Source organism: Lathamus discolor, chromosome 3 (genome assembly GCF_037157495.1).
Source record: "Lathamus discolor isolate bLatDis1 chromosome 3, bLatDis1.hap1, whole genome shotgun sequence".
NCBI classification, from domain to species: Eukaryota; Metazoa; Chordata; class Aves; order Psittaciformes; family Psittacidae; genus Lathamus; species Lathamus discolor.
The window spans coordinates 2704550-2716384 of record NC_088886.1 but is presented as its reverse complement, the minus strand read 5'-3'; positions in this window follow the sequence as shown (position 1 = coordinate 2716384).

Below are 11835 nucleotides of genomic sequence, written 5' to 3'. Positions count from 1 at the left end.
TTCAGATTTCCCTTGTGCATCCTTTTGTGAAGCTCCTTGCAAAGCCAGGATGGAGTAGATGCTAGGACTCCTTACTGTGCTAGAGGACACTGGGAGCTGCCTCCAGACTGCTGGGTTGGGAGCATGCAGTAGCCGTGGTCTGCTTGCATCCCTATCCTGGAGCCTGTGTGGAATTGTCTGCTGGAGCTGAAAAGAAGAAGTGAAGCTGCATCGCTGTGGGCAGCGGCGCCATAGCTGTGGCCTTCCCCTGCCTGGCCTCTGCTCTCTGCCCTCCCTCTGGTGCCTCCGGTGCTGCCGGTCTGGGCTGGTGCAGCCCTTTTTGTACTTGTCTGGGGCCTACGATGAGCATTCTGTTGCCTGTTCCATGGGCATGAGAAGAGCAGGAGTGGTGCTGGATGTCCCTTTGTCCGTGGCTTTGGGAATCTTTGTGCTCAGTGTTGGACTTGGATGAGGGACGGGTAGAATGGGCGATGTGGTTCTCCAGTCCCTAGGAGCATATTCTGTCTGTAGGATGAGGACGTGCTTACAAAAGGAGTGGGTGTTGCGGAAGTCCCTTTCTCCATGGGTGCAGGTGCCGTCCGGCTGCATGAGAGCCCTGGATGTGGAAGAGGTACATCAGTGGCTGTAGCTCTGACTTTGCCCAAGGCTGTGAGTGAGGATGTGTTAGAGACTCTGTGGATACTGAGGAGATCCCATTGTCCATGCTTACGGGCAGTTTGTGGCTGCCCTATGTTATGTGGCCTGTGTGGGTTGCAGGTACTTTAGGAGGTGGCACTTTTCTTTAGCCATGAGTGTCAGCACCTTTTGGCTGTCTTTGGGATAAGGACTATAGTACGGAAAGGTTGGGTGTTACAGGTGTCCCTTTGTGCATGGTGGCAGGTGCCTTCTGGCTGCATGAGAGCCCTGGCTGTGCAAGACTTACATGAGTGGCTGTAGCTCTCACTTCACTGTGGGCACCTTCTCCTAAATTGTTGTAGGAAGTGGGAGAGATGCTGTGGATGCTGCGGAGCACCCCTCGTCCATGGCTACGGGCACCTTCTGGCTGCCAGTGTTGCCTGCATCTAGAACAGATACTGTAGGTGGCGGGACTGTCCTTTGGCCATGAGCATTGGCACCTCATCCTGTCTGTAGGATGAGGAAGGGGCAGGGATAGGTGGGTGTTTTGTAGCCTCTGAGTCTTTGCTGTCCCGTCTCCTCCTGTGCCAGTGTGGGATGCTCCAGAGATTCATAGGGGTCCGTTGTGGAGGTTATGACTATGTCCTTTGTGATGTCGTCTGGGCGTGGTGGAGTTGATGTTGCCCTGCCATCATGATGGCTGCCGCCAGGATCTGTTTTGGGAACTTCCATTGGGAGAGGAATTTCAGATTTCCCTTGTGCATCCTTTTGTGAAGCTCCTTGCAAAGCCAGGATGGAGTAGATGCTAGGACTCCTTACTGTGCTAGAGGACACTGGGAGCTGCCTCCAGACTGCTGGGTTGGGAGCATGCAGTAGCCGTGGTCTGCTTGCATCCCTATCCTGGAGCCTGTGTGGAATTGTCTGCTGGAGCTGAAAAGAAGAAGTGAAGCTGCATCGCTGTGGGCAGCGGCGCCATAGCTGTGGCCTTCCCCTGCCTGGCCTCTGCTCTCTGCCCTCCCTCTGGTGCCTCCGGTGCTGCCAGTCTGTGCTGGTGCAGCCCTTTTTGTACTTGTCTGGGGCCTACGATGAGCATTCTGTTGCCTGTTCCATGGGCATGAGAAGAGCAGGAGTGGTGCTGGATGTCCCTTTGTCCGTGGCTTTGGGAATCTTTGTGCTCGGTGTTGGACTTGGATGAGGGACGGGTAGAATGGGCTATTTGGTTCTCCAGTCCCTGGGAGCATATTCTGTCTGTAGGATGAGGACGTGCTTACAAAAGGAGTGGGTGTTGCGGAAGTCCCTTTCTCCATGGGTGCAGGTGCCGTCTGGCTTCATGAGAGCCCTGGGTGTGGAAGAGGTACATCAGTGGCTGTAGCTCTGGCTTTGCCCAAGACTGTGAGCGAGGATGTGTTAGAGGCCCTGTGGATACTGAGGAGATCCCATTGTCCATGCTTATGGGCACCTTGTGGCTCCCCTATCTTATGTTTCCTTTGTGGATTACAGATACTTTAGGAGGTGGGACTTTCCTTTGGCCATGATTGTGAGCACCTTCTGGCTATCTTTGGGATAAGGACTACAGTACGGAAACATTGCGTGTTACAGGTGTCCCTTTCTCCTTGCGTGCAGGTACCATCTGTCTGCATGAGTGCCCTGGCTGTGCAAGACTTACATGAGTGGCTGTAGCTCTCACTTTGCAGTGGGCACCTTCTCTTAGACTTGCAGGAGGACGTGTGAGAGATGCTGCGTATGCTGCGGAGCTCCCATTCTCTGTGGCTACGGGCACCTTCTGCCTGCCAGTGTTGCCTGGATGGGGAACAGATTGTAGAGGTCGTAGGAATCTGCTTTGGCCGTGAGCATTGGCACCTTTTCTTGTGTGTGTGGTGAGGATGAGCACGGGTGCTGTGGGTGTGTGGGAGCCTCTGAGTCCTTTGCTCTCTCATCTCGGCCTCTGCCCATCTGTGCTGGTGCATCTTTTTTATAGGGGTCTGGGCCTGACTGCGTCACGAACCCCATTGTGACATGGAGTATTATGAGCTGTGCGCTGGCTGTGACGGTGCCATGACGTCACGATTGCTGTTGCCAGGGTCTGTTTTGGGGACATCCAATGGGACAGGATCTTACAGTTGCCTTTTACACATTCCTTTTGGAAGATCCTTGCAATCCCAGGATGGGGTAGATGTTTGCACTCCTTACCTGTGCTATAGATCACCGAGATTTGCCCGGCAGACTGTTGGGTTGGGAGCATCCAGGAGCCCTGGTCTATTTGAATCCTTATCCTAGAGCCTGTGTGGAATTGTCCGTTGCAGCTGCAAATGACAAATGAGGCTGCATTGCAGTGGGCAGCGGCGCCGTAGCTCTGGCCTTCCCTTGCATGGCCTCTACTCTCAGCCCTCCCTCTGGTGCCTCCGGTGCTGCCGGTCTGGGCTGGTGCAGCCCTTTTTGTACTTGTCTGGGGCCTACGATGAGCATTCTGTTGCCTGTTCCATGGGCATGAGAAGAGCAGGAGTGGTGCTGGATGTCACTTTGTCCGTGGCTTTGGGAATCTTTGTGCTCAGTGTTGGACTTGGATGAGGGACGGGTAGAATGGGCGATGTGGTTCTCCAGTCCCTAGGAGCATATTCTGTCTGTAGGATGAGGACGTGCTTACAAAAGGAGTGGGTGTTGCGGAAGTCCCTTTCTCCATGGGTGCAGGTGCCGTCCGGCTGCATGAGAGCCCTGGGTGTGGAAGAGGTACATCAGTGGCTGTAGCTCTGACTTTGCCCAAGGCTGTGAGTGAGGATGTGTTAGAGACTCTGTGGATACTGAGGAGATCCCATTGTCCATGCTTACGGGCAGTTTGTGGCTGCCCTATGTTATGTGGCCTGTGTGGGTTGCAGGTACTTTAGGAGGTGGCACTTTTCTTTAGCCATGAGTGTCAGCACCTTTTGGCTGTCTTTGGGATAAGGACTATAGTACGGAAAGGTTGGGTGTTACAGGTGTCCCTTTGTGCATGGTGGCAGGTGCCTTCTGGCTGCATGAGAGCCCTGGCTGTGCAAGACTTACATGAGTGGCTGTAGCTCGCACTTTACTGTGGGCACCTTCTCCTAAATTGTTGTAGGAAGTGGGAGAGATGCTGTGGACGCTGCGGAGCACCCCTCGTCCATGGCTACGGGCACCTTCTGGCTGCCAGTGTTGCCTGCATCTAGAACAGATACTGTAGGTGGCGGGACTGTCCTTTGGCCATGAGCATTGGCACCTCATCCTGTCTGTAGGATGAGGAAGGGGCAGGGATAGGTGGGTGTTTTGTAGCCTCTGAGTCTTTGCTGTCCCGTCTCCTCCTGTGCCAGTGTGGGATGCTCCAGAGATTCATAGGGGTCCGTTGTGGAGGTTATGACTATGTCCTTTGTGATGTCATCTGGGCGTGGTGGAGTTGATGTTGCCCTGCCATCATGATGGCTGCCGCCAGGATCTGTTTTGCGAACTTCCATTGGGAGAGGAATTTCAGATTTCCCTTGTGCATCCTTTTGTGAAGCTCCTTGCAAAGCCAGGATGGAGTAGATGCTAGGACTCCTTACTGTGCTAGAGGACACTGGGAGCTGCCTCCAGACTGCCGGGTTGGGAGCATGCAGTAGCCGTGGTCTGCTTGCATCCCTATCCTGGAGCCTGTGTGGAATTGTCTGCTGGAGCTGAAAAGAAGAAGTGAAGCTGCATTGCTGTGGGCAGCGGCGCCATAGCTGTGGCCTTCCCCTGCCTGGCCTCTGCTCTCTGCCCTCCCTCTGGTGCCTCCGGTGCTGCCAGTCTGTGCTGGTGCAGCCCTTTTTGTACTTGTCTGGGGCCTACGATGAGCATTCTGTTGCCTGTTCCATGGCCATGAGAAGAACAGGAGTGGTGCTGGATGTCCCTTTGTCCATGGCTTTGGGAACCTTTGTGCTCGGTGTTGGACTTGGATGAGGGACGGGTAGAATGGGCTATTTGGTTCTCCAGTCCCTGGGAGCATATTCTGTCTGTCGGATGAGGATGAACTTACAGCAGGAGTGGGTGTTGCAGAAGTCCCTTTCTCCATGGGTGTGTGTGCCGTCTGGCTTCATGAGAGCCCTGGGTGTGGAAGAGGTACATCAGTGGCTGTAGCTCTGGCTTTGCCCAAGACTGTGAGCGAGGATGTGTTAGAGGCCCTGTGGATACTGAGGAGATCCCATTGTCCATGCTTATGGGCACCTTGTGGCTCCCCTATCTTATGTTTCCTTTGTGGATTACAGATACTTTAGGAGGTGGGACTTTCCTTTGGCCATGATTGTGAGCACCTTCTGGCTGTCTTTGGGATAAGGACTACAGTACGGAAAAGTTGCGTGTTACAGGTGTCCCTTTCTCCTTGCGTGCAGGTACCATCTGTCTGCATGAGTGCCCTGGCTGTGCAAGACTTACATGAGTGGCTGTAGCTCTCACTTTGCAGTGGGCACCTTCTCTTAGACTTGCAGGAGGACGTGTGAGAGATGCTGCGGAGCTCCCATTCTCTGTGGCTACGGGCACCTTCTGCCTGCCAGTGTTGCCTGGATGGGGAACAGATTGTAGAGGTCGTAGGAATCTGCTTTGGCCGTGAGCATTGGCACCTTTTCTTGTGTGTGTGGTGAGGATGAGCACGGGTGCTGTGGGTGTGTGGGAGCCTCTGAGTCCTTCGCTCTCTCGTCTCGGCCTCTGCCCATCTGTGCTGGTGCATCTTTTTTATAGGGGCCTGGGCCTGACTGCGTCACAAACCCCATTGTGACATGGAGTATTATGAGCTGTGCGCTGGCTGTGACGGTGCCATGACGTCACGATTGCTGTTGCCAGGGTCTGTTTTGGAGACATCCAATGGGACAGGATCTTACAGTTGCCTTTTACACATTCCTTTTGGAAGATCCTTGCAATCCCAGGATGGGGTAGATGTTTGCACTCCTTACCTGTGCTATAGATCACCGAGATTTGCCCGGCAGACTGTTGGGTTGGGAGCATCCAGGAGCCCTGGTCTATTTGAATTCTTATCCTGGAGCCAGTGTGGAATTGTCCATTCAGAGCTGCAAATGACAAATGAGGCTGAATTTCTGTTAGCAATGGTGCCCTAGCTGTGGCCTTTCTGTGCATGGCCTCTGCTCTCAGCCCTCCCTCTTTTGCCTTCTCTTGTCCCAGTGTCATCTGGTGGCGCCCTTTTTGTACCTTTTTGGGGCCTACGATGAGCATTCTGTTGCCTGTTTCATGGGCATGAGAAGAGCAGGAGTGGTGCCAGTGGTCCCTTTTTCCTTGGTTGTGGGAACCTTTGTGCTCTGTGTTGGATTTGGATGAGGGAAGGGTCGAATGGGTGTTTTGCTTCTCCAATCCCTAGGTGGGTATTCTTTCTGTTGGATGAGAACGAGCTTACAGAAGGAGTAGGTCTTGCAGAAGTCCCTTTCTCCATGAGTGCTTGTGCCGTCTGTCTGCATGAGAGCTCTGTATGTGGAAAAGGTACATCAGTGGCTGTAGCTCTCCCTTTGCCCAAGGCTGTGAGTGATGATGTGTTAGGGACCCTGTGGATATTGAGGAGATCCCATTGTTCATGCTTGTGGGCACCCTGTGACTGCCCTATCTCATGTGCCCTGTGTTGGTTGAAGATTTTTTAGGAGGTGGGGCTCTTTGGCCATGAGTGTGGGCACCTTCTGTCTGTCTTTGGGATAAGGCCAAGATTACACGAGTGGGTGTTACAAATGTCCCTTTCTTCATGAGCACAGGTACTGTCTGGCTACATGAGAGCCCTGTCTATGGAAGGCTTACATGTTTGGCTGTAGCTCTCAGTTTACGGTGGTCACTTTCTCTTTGACTTTTGCAGGAGGACGTGTGAGAGATGCTGTGGATGCTGCAGAGCTCCCATTCTCTATGGCTACAGGCACCTGGCTGCCAGTGTTGCCTTGATGGGGAACAGATACTTAAATGGTAGATATCTGCTTTGGCCAAAAGTATTGGCATCTCTTCTTGTCTTTGTGCTGATGACAGGGCTCAGGTGCTGTGGGTGTGTGGGAGCCTCTGAGTCTTTGCTCTCTCTTCTCCTCCTCTGCCAGTCTGCGCTGGTGCATCTTTCTTACAGGGGTGTGGGGCTGACTGTGTCTCGAACCCCATTGTGACATGGAGTATTATGAGCTCTGGGTTGTTTGTGATGGTGCCATGGCATCCAATGGAAGATAATTTTGTAGATTGCCTTTGCAAATTCTTTTGTGAAGCTCCTTGCAGTCCCAGGATGGGGTAGATGCTATGACTCCTTACCTGTGGTACACAGCACTGAGAGCTGCGTGGCAGACGGTTGGGTTGGGAGAATGCAGGAGCCCTGGTCTCCTTGCATGCCTGTCCTGGATCCTGTGTGGAATTGTGTATTGCAGCAGCAAAGGACACATGAGCCCACATTGCTGTGGGGATCTCTAATGCCTTGTCCTCCCCTCCACCCTTATGTAAATTGACACATCTTAATCATACATAATGTTACATAAGCACTGAAATGAAAATTTACTGTTTCGGTCTGCCCAGAGCAGGCCACGGAGCTGCTGCGAGGGCTGGAGCAGCTCTGCTCTGGAGCCAGGCTGAGAGAGCTGGGCTGGGTCACCCTGGAGAAGAGAAGGCTCCTGTCATGGTTCAAACCGAGTCACACAGTTTGTCCATTCACTCCCCCCACCTTTTCTCCCTCTTTCTTTCCTTCCCCACCCCCACCCCCACCCCCCCCCCCCCCCGACACCACCCAGAGGGATGGGGAGGAAAATCGAGAGAATGTAATTCCCACGGGCTGAGATAAGAACAGCCCAGTAACTAAGGTGTAACACAAATCACTACTGCTACCACCAATGATAATAATAACAAGAGAAGAGAATACAATACCACTGCCGAATGAGTTCGACCCCCCACCCCGAAAAGAGCCCATGCCCTTCCGGGTAACTCCCAGTTACCTCTCTGGGCATGACGTGCTGTGGTATGGAATACCTCTTTGGCTAGCTTGGGTCAGGTGTCCTGTCTCTGCTTCCTCCCGGCCTCCCTGCGTCCCTGGCAGAGCATGAGACTCCCAAAGTCCTTAGCCAGAATAAATATTACTTAGCAACAACTAAAAACAGCGGTGTTATCAGCTCTGTTCCCAGGCTGGAAGCCAAAACACAGCGCTGCACCAGCTACTAAGAAGGAGAAGAACTGACTGCTAGTGCTAAACAAAGGACAGTATCCACTCCTTATTCCATACTGTTCACGTCATGCTCAGATCCCACATTTTCCATTTACCATCTCTCTTAAATATGTATACATCCACATACACAGAGAGAAAGAAGTCATTTCTTAGTGCATGGACCAATCCCTGTAATGCTGTTGAGTCCATTTGGTCCATGATGTCAGGTTCCATCCCTTGTAACAGTCTTTCAGGGCAGGAAAGGCTGTGTGCAGTGTTGGATCGTTGCCTGCTGATGCTGATCGTTCCTTCACTGCGGAACTCGTCTGGTTCTATCAAAATACATTCTCTGTTGGGATGATGGTTGGAGGGAAGTCAGGGCCAGTCACTGGTGACCTGAAGACATCTAGTTGATGGGCTATAGAAGTATTACACAGCAGGCAACAGCATACAATTAAGTTCATTGGCTGTTTTCCCCTAAAATCAAATCTGCTTGAGGTATACATCGGACTTCCCCATCTTCCCGCATTACCCACCAAGTATATCCGGTTCCCTGAGCAAAAGCAATCCCACAAGTGGGTTTGCCTTTACCTGAAGCAGGAATATCTCAGACTGTCTTCCCCAGCAAATTCGTCATGTGCACCGCAGCAACTTTGTCCCCCTCTACAATAAGTAAAAGTTCTGACTGGGCTGGGCCAGCTCTGTTGGCAGATCCTCTGGTGTTGACCAACCAGGTGGCCTTTGGTAAGTGTGTATCCCAGTGCTTGAAAGTTCCCCCACCCATTGCTCTCAGTGTGGTTTTTAACAGCCCAGTGCACCGTTCCATTTTCCCAGAGGCTGGTGCATGGTAGGGGATGTGATATACCCGCTCAATGTCATACTCTTTGGCCCAAGTGTCTATAAGGTTATACCGGAAGTGAGTCCCATTGTCTGACTCAGTTCTCTCTGGGGTGCCGTGTAGCTACAAAATCTGTTTCTCAAGGCCCAGGATAGTGTTCCGGGCAGTGGTGTGGGGCACAGCGTATGTTTCCAGCCATCCAGTGGTTGCTTCCACCATGGTAAGCACATGGCGCTTGCCTTGGCCGGTTGGTGGGAGTGTGATATAGTCAATCTGCCAGGCCTACCCATATCTGTACTTTAGCCATCGTCCTCCATACCAAAGAGGCTTTAACCGTTTGGCTTGTTTAATTGCAGCACATGTTTCACACTCATGAATAACCTGGGCAATCGTGTCCATTGTTAAGTCCACCCCTCGGTCACGGGCCCATCTATATGTTGCATCTCTGCCCTGATGGCCTGAAGTGTCATGGGCCTGCCGGGCCAAAAATAATTCACCTTTATGTTGCCAATCTAAGTCCATCTGAGCCACTTCAATTTTAGCAGCTTTATCCACTTGTTGGTTGTTCTGGTGTTCCTCAGTGGCCCGACTCTTGGGTACATGAGCATCTACATGGCGTACCTTCACCACCAGGTTCTGCACCTGGGCAGCGATATCTTGCCACGGTGCAGCAGCCCAGATGGGTTTACCTCTGCATTGCCAGTTGCTCTGCTTCCATTGCTGCAGCCACCCCCACAGGGCATTTGCCACCATCCATGAGTCAGTATAGAGATAAAGTACTGGCCACTTTTCTCATTCAGCAATGTCCAGGGCCAGCTGGATGGCTTTCCCCTTGGCAAATTGACTGGTTTCGCCTTCTCCTTCAGCAGCTTCTGCAACTTGTCGTCGAGGACTCCATACGGCTGCCTTCCATCTCCAATGCTTTCCCAGAATACGGCAGGACCCATCAGTAAACAAGGCATACTGTTTTTCACTTTCTGACAGTTTATTACATGGTGGGGCCTCTTCACCATGCATCCCCTCCTCCTCTAGTGACATTCCAAAATCTTTGCCCTCTGGCCAGTCCATGATGACTTCTAGAATGCCTGGACAATTGGGGTTTCCTATTCGAGCTCTTTGTGTAATTAGTGCAGCCCATTTACTCCATGTAGCATCAATTGCATGATGTGTAGAGGAGACCTTGCCTTTGAACATCCAGCCCAGCATGGGCAACCGGGGTGCCAGGAGGAGCTGTGCTTCAGTGCCAATCAGTTCCGAAGCAGCTCAAACCCCTTCATAGGCTGCCAGTATCTCTTTCTCAGTTGGGGTATAGCTGGCCTCAGATCCTTTGTATCCCCGACTCCAAAAGCCGAGGGGTCGACCTCGAGTCTCCCCTGGAGCTTTCTGCTAGAGGCTCCAGACAGGACCATTTCCCCCAGCTGCGGTGTACATTTTTTACATCTGGCCCGGACCGGACTGATCCAAGGGCTACTGCATGAACTATCTCGCGTTTAATTTGCTCAAAGGTTTGTTGTTGCTCAGGGCCCCATTTAAAATCATTCTTCTTCCCGGTCACATGATAGAGAGGGCTTACAATCGAACTGTAATTTGGGATGTGCATTCTCCAGCACCCAAGAAAGCTTGTGTTTCTTTCTTATTAGTTGGTGGAGACATTGCTGTTATCTTGTTGATCATATCTGTGGGGATCTGGCGACGTCCATCCTGACAGTTTATTCCCAAAAATTGAATCTCCTGTGCAGGCCCCTTGACCTTACTCTGTTTTATGGCAAAACTGGCTTTCAGCAGGATTTGGATTATTTCCTCCCTTTTTTCAAAGACTTCTTCCGCTGTATCGCCCCAAACGATAATGTCATCAATGTATTGGTGGTGTTCTGGAGCATGCCCCTGTTCCAGGGCAGTCTGGATCAGGTCATGGCAAATGGTAGGGCTGTGTTTCCACCCCTGGGGCAGTTGGTTCCAAGTGAACTGGACACCCCTCCAAGTAAAAGCAAACGGTGGCCTGCACTCTGCTGCCAAAGGAATTGAGAAAAATGCATTGGCAATATCAATCCTGGCATACCACTTGGCTGCCTTTGATTCATACTGAAGTTCTAGCATGTCCAGTACGGCAGCACTCAATGGCGGTGTGACTTCATTCGGGCCACGATAGTCTACTGTTAGTCTCCACTGTCCGTTAGACTTTCGCATTGGCCTTATGATCACTCCCTGACTCTCCAGTCTACGAATCAGCTGATGGATAGGAATCAGGGAGTCTCGGTTGGTGCGATAATGCCGCCGGTGCACTCTTGTGGTCACGATTGGCACTTGTTCTTCTTCAACTCTCAGCAGCCCCACAATGGAAGGATCTTCTGAGAGACCAAGCAAGGTGGAGAGCTGCTCAATTTCCTCAGTCTCCAAAGCAGCAATACCAAAAGCCCATCGGTACCCTTCTGGGTCTTTGAAGTACCCTCTCATGAGGTAGTCTATGTCTGTGTTTGCACGAGGAATCAGTTGACATACAAGGGATTATGGATGTGAGCGTTGGCCAACTGCGGTTGGTGCCTGCAAAGCCCCATCCAGCATCATGAAAAAGTAGCAGTTCTGTGGCTTTAGTGAGGAATTTCCAGCAGTAGTTGGGATTTTTGCTCTGGATCCTCTGACCTGACCTCTGGCTTCCAACCCTGACCAGTGTCACGTCCTGCTGTGACATGGGTAGTAAAGGTCTCTTATAACTTCAGCTTCTAGTTTGGTGTCTTGTTTGCATTTACTGATGCAATGTACATGAGGAATCCCAGACTGGTTTGTGTTGGAAGGGACCTTAAAGCCCATCCAGTTCCAACCCCTGCCACTGGCAGGGACACCTTCCACTAGAGCAGCTTGCTCCAAGCCCCTGTGTCCTGCCTGGACTTGAACACTGCCAGGGATGGAGGGATGGAGCATTTCCAACTTTCTTAGGCAGCCTGGTCCATTGCCTCACCACCGTCACAGGGAAGAACTTCTTTCTTATATCCAGCCTAAATCTGCTCTGTTTAAACCCATTCCCCTTTGTCCTGTCCCTACAGTCCCTGATGAAGAGTCCCTCTCCAGCATCCTTGTAGGCCCCCTTCAGACACTGGGAGCTGCTCTGAGGTCTCCACGCAGCTTCTCTTCTCCAGGCTGAACAGCCACAATTTTCTCAGCCTGTCTTCATATGGGAGGTGCTCCAGCTACTGATCATCCTCGTGGCCCTTCAACAATTTCATGTCCTTCATCTCTTGAGGATGTCCTTCTTGTGTTGGGGTCC